The sequence below is a fragment of the Mandrillus leucophaeus genome, unplaced genomic scaffold (assembly GCF_000951045.1).
Source record: "Mandrillus leucophaeus isolate KB7577 unplaced genomic scaffold, Mleu.le_1.0 Scaffold121, whole genome shotgun sequence".
Taxonomy (NCBI): domain Eukaryota; kingdom Metazoa; phylum Chordata; class Mammalia; order Primates; family Cercopithecidae; genus Mandrillus; species Mandrillus leucophaeus.
The window spans coordinates 7,164,653-7,169,606 of record NW_012100432.1 but is presented as its reverse complement, the minus strand read 5'-3'; the positions used below and the strand labels follow the sequence as shown (position 1 = coordinate 7,169,606).

Sequence of the window (4,954 nt, the reverse complement as noted above, 5' to 3'; positions counted from 1 at the left end):
ATGGAGGAGGGTGACTGGGGCTTCAGAAGGACTTGTGAGCTGGGTGCTGTTCTAAGCACTTCTGCATGAACTAACTCATTTGATCCAAACAATGGCCCGACGTGGTCGGAACCGTTATTATGCCCATTTTAAAAATAAGGAAACTGGCCAGGTGTGGTGGCTCACGCCTGTGATCCCAGCACTTTAGGAGGCTGAGGTGGTCAGATCATCTGAGGTCGGGAGTTTGAGACCAGCCTGGCCAACATAGTGAAACCCCATCTCTACTAAGAAGACAAAAACATTCAGCTGAATGTGGTGGTGGGCACTTGTAATCCCAGCTACTCGGGAGGCTGAGGCAGGAGAATCACTTGAACCCTGGAGGCAGAGGTTGCAGTGAGCTGAGATTGCACCACTGCACTCCAGCCTGGGTGATAGAGTGAGACTTGGTCTCAAAAAAAAAAAAAAAAAAAGGAAACTGAACCAAAAAGAGGGGATAGGACCCTGCCACAGACACTGGCAGGGGACTGCAGGAGCTGGGACAGGAGCCCAGGAAGCCTGTCTTTGCTGTTAACCACCACCTTCACGTGGAGTGACCACAGGTGGCCTGGATGTTTTAAGGTTGCATTTATTTATTTATTTTCAAGGAGTTTTGCTCTCGTTGCCCAGACTGGTGGCGTGATCTCGGCTCACTGCAACCTCTGCCTTAAAATGATTCTCCTGCCTCAGCCTCCCTAGTAACTGGGATTACAGGCGCCCACCACCACGCCCACCAATTTTTTTTTTTTTGTATTTTTAGTAGAGATGCAGTTTCACTATGTTGGCCAGGCTGGTCGTCTCAAACTCCTGACCTCAGGTGATCCACCCGCCTCGGCCTCCCAAAGTGCTGGGATTACAGACATGAACCACCACGCCCAGCTCGCATTTATTTATTATTTTATTTTCTGAGTTAAAACCTCGCTCTGTTGCCCAAGTTGGAGTGCAGTGGCATGATAACAACTCACTGCAGCCTCAACCTCCTGGGCTCAAGCAATCCTCCCATCTCAGCCCCCACCCCTCTGCCCCAGTAGCTAGGACTACAGGTGTGTGCCACCATGCCCAGCTAAGTTTTTTTAAAGAGATGGGTTCTCACTATGTTGCCCAGGCTGGTCTTGAACTCCTGGACTCAAGTGGTCCTCCTGCCTTGACTTCCCAAAGTGTCGGGATTATAGGCATGAGTCACTGCTCCCGTCCTGTATCTATTTATTCTGAGAAGTGATATATCATTGCAGAAGTTTTAAAAATAACAAAACCAAAGTGAACAAACAAAACATTTCCTCACAAAACCGCATTCCCACCATGATCATTTGGGTGTGTCCTTGCCCGCTGGACATTTTCACGAACATAACTATTTCTTTTTTCTTCCCCTCCCTTTATCGTTTTTTTTTTTTTTTTTTTTAAATGACTTTCTAAGACTAGATTTCCAGAAATAAATGAACAGGGCAAGGGGGATAGGTTAAAAACTATATTTTAATGGTTCCTGGCAGCGATTATGTGAGGCCCAAACTGAAACTAGGGGACTCTCATTCGTGGACGTTCACAGATCAGAAGATGCATCTTAGATCACTTTCGGGAAGCTTCTGGGCAGTGCCGTTTGTCGGCGTCATGATTGTCCTTATCGCTGACGGCCATCTTTGCTGCATTATCTGCAGCCCTTTCGGGAAGTGCCAGGGGCTTGGTAGAGAGGACCCAGCCCCAGGCCTGGTCTGCCTTGGGGCAGATGCACACCACAAGCGTGGCGCCTACGGAAGGGCACCCTCAAACCCAGGCAGCCCTGTGTGCACGGCATGGGGAGCAGGGCTGAGGGCCTTGAGATCTGAGATCGCAGACGCCAAGCCTCCTGGGGCCCCTGCTGTGTGGGGGGTGGACGGTGGAGGTGCCATTCTCAAAGACCTGGCTGAACATTGCCCCCTGGGGAGGAGCAGCGTGCAGCCATTACCACGTTGAGAGGGGCCTCTGGCCCAGCGGTGCCGCGCATAGTGAACAGGACAGGTATCTGCAGATGGACTGCACCTGAACATTCTGCATGTCCACAGAGGAAACCTTGAGGCCCTTCCATTTATTTTCTATTTTCCAATTTTTGATGGAGACATGGGTACCAAGAACTATGCCTCCACCATGAGCAGACCAACAGCATAAGGGCCCTTGAAAATGAAGGGTCCTTAAAAGTAGGGTTGGTGTGGTGACTCACACCTGTAATCCTAGTACCTTGGGAGGCCTGAGCTCGGAAGTTCGAGACCAGCCTGGGCAACATGGTGAAACCCCATCTCTTCTAAAATACAAAAAATTAGCTGGGCGTGGTGGCACGTACCTGTAATCCCAGCTACTTGGGAGGCTGAGGCAGAAGAATCGCTTGAACCTGGGAGGCAGAGGTTGCAGTGAGCTGAGATCGCATTGCTGCACTCCAGCCTGGGTGATAGAGCAAAACTCTGCCTCCAAAAAAGAAAGAAAACAGTAGTTCGGCTTCAGGTGGTGGGGACTGGGGCAAACTGATGCTCATATGTTTCACGCAAAGAGGTAACTGCTGCTCAGCACCAGCTGACTGGGGCTCTGTGAGGGTATAGGCCTAGGGCTTTTTTTCCTAGAGAAATTTGAAATTTGGATTTAAAAAGTGCAATCCTTTGATATTTACATGTTGACTCAGATGTGTTTGAATTACCACATAGGCCTGACAAAACTCGCTGGAGGGCTGCACCAGGCGTGGAGAAGCAGCTGGGATAGCAACATCTGTCACCTGTTGGTAGGGCAAGGGCTGGGCACTCACAGGGGCTTGAGAAACAGCAGTGTCCACCCTGCCCACTTTGGTTGTGGGGGCTGGAAGAAGCAGCAGAGCCCTGCCCTCACCCATGAGTCTCAAACATGGCCCTTGTTTTGGAGCGGGGGACCTAGTGAACTGCTGGCTTTCTAGAATGTCCGCCCAGGGCCAAGGCCGCCACCCCCTGCTGGGCATCAGGCACCAGTGCCCAGGGCATGGAGGGGGCTGAGAGGACAGCACCAGCAGGGTGATGTTGTCTTCTCTCTCCAGGGCTTAGGTCCTGCAGCCAGGCAGACGGGCTCTTGCCTTAGCCCTGCACTCAATCCTGTGCGTGGGTTTCTGTAAACACTAGTCTCCCCCTTGTCACTCCTCAGTCCCAACTCGGTGAGCAGAGCTCTCCCTGGCCAACCTCCTGGCTCAATGATCTTTGGCAGGTGACTTACCCTCTGTGTGCCTCAGCTTTTCCATCTGTGGAATGGGAGGACTCATAGCAACTACCTTGTCAGGAGTAATGGGACAGTAGACCTAAGACCCTGCAAGCAGGACCACTGCCTCTGCTCCTCAGTGCTTCCTTTGATTTGCCGTCTCAGTGAAGCCACTTATATGTAGGGATTAGGTGTTAGACTTCAGCTTTCTCTTTCTTTTCTCTTTTCCTTTCCTTTCCTTTCCTTTCCTTTGCTTTCCTTTCCTTTCCTTTCCTTTCTTTTCCTTTCCTTTCCCTTCTTTTCCTTTCTTTCTCTCTCTCTTTTTCTTTCTCTCTTTCCCTCTCTCTCTTTCTCCGTCTCTCTCTTTCTTTCTCTTTGTCTCTCTCTCTCTCTCTTTCTTGATGGAGTTTCACTCTGTCACCCAGGCTGGAGTGCAGTGGTGCGATCTTGGCTCACTGCAATCTCTGCCTCCTGGACTCAAGCGTTTCTCCTGCCTCAGCCTCCTGAGTAGCTGGGGTTACAGGCACCTGCCACCATGGCTGGCTAATTTTTGTATTTTTAGTAGAGATGGGGTTTCACCTTGTTGGCCAGGCTGGTCTCGAACTCCCGATCTCAGATGATCTGCCCACCTCGGGATTCCAGACATGAGCTACTGTGCCCGGCCTTATTTTTTTTTTTAAGATAAGATATCTGTCGCCCAGGCTGGAGTGCAGTGGCACAATCTTGGCTCACTGCAACCTCCGCCTCCCAGGCTCAAGCAATCCTCCCACCTTAGCCTCCCAAGTAGCTGGGACCACAGGTACACACCAGCACACTGGCTAATTTTTGTATTTTTTGTAGAGACAGTGTTTTGCTATGCTGGCCAGGCTGTTCTTGAACTCCTGGGCTCAAGGTATCTGCCCACCTCGGCCTCCCAAAATTTTGGGATTACAGGCATGAGCCACTGTACCCCGCCCAGCTTTTCTTTTCTGTTTTTCTTTTCGTCTTCTGTGACTTGGGGACCAAAGATTTCAGCTTTTCTGATTTGATTTTTTTGTTTAGACAGGGTCTCACTCTGTGGCCCAGGTTGGAGTGCAGTGGCGCAATCTTGGCTCACTGCAACCTCCGCCTCCCGGGTTCAAGCGATTCTCCTGCCTCAGCCTCCCGAGTAGCTGGGGTTTCAGGGACAGGTCACCATGCCTGGCTAATTTTTATATTTTTTAGTAAAGATGAGGTGTCTCCATGTTGACCAGGCTGGTCTCGAACTCCTGACCTCAAGTGATCCTCCCGCCTCGGCCTCCTAAAGTACTGGAGTTACAGGTGTGAGCCACAGCACCCGGGCAGCTTTTCTGATTTTTGAAAGAGGAGAGGGCACTCCTGGGCACAGATAAATAACTCTTAAAAAAAAAGGAATTGAGGTGAGTGTGCATGGTCAGAGGGCTGTCCTCCACCACATCGTGTTGACACTGGCCTCCGCCTTCCCAGTGGTCCCGCTAAGGCCCCAGAAGTGCAAACCTGGCACCAGATCAAGCTGCCACACTGCACAACTCAGGAATGCCAGGCCTGTTTGAGTCTTCATGAAAGGTGCCGCCCTGGCCTGTGTGTTCACATTAATCTCCTCAAACCAGACAGTGTGAATTTGGAACAAGAAACGGTGCCTCCACCACATGAAGAGCAACAGCGTAAGGGCCTTTAAGAAGGAAAACAGTATCTCAGCTTCCATGTCAGGTGGCAATAGGAAGTGGTGGGGACTTTGGCGAACTGGTGCACATATGTTCCA

General features: G+C 50.8%; 1 pseudogene; it reads right to left on the bottom strand.

The window, feature by feature from the left end:
- Positions 1–1,578: 1,578 nt before the first annotated feature.
- Positions 1,579–4,954, bottom strand: part of LOC105532976 — a 75,787-nt pseudogene continuing 72,411 nt past the window's right edge.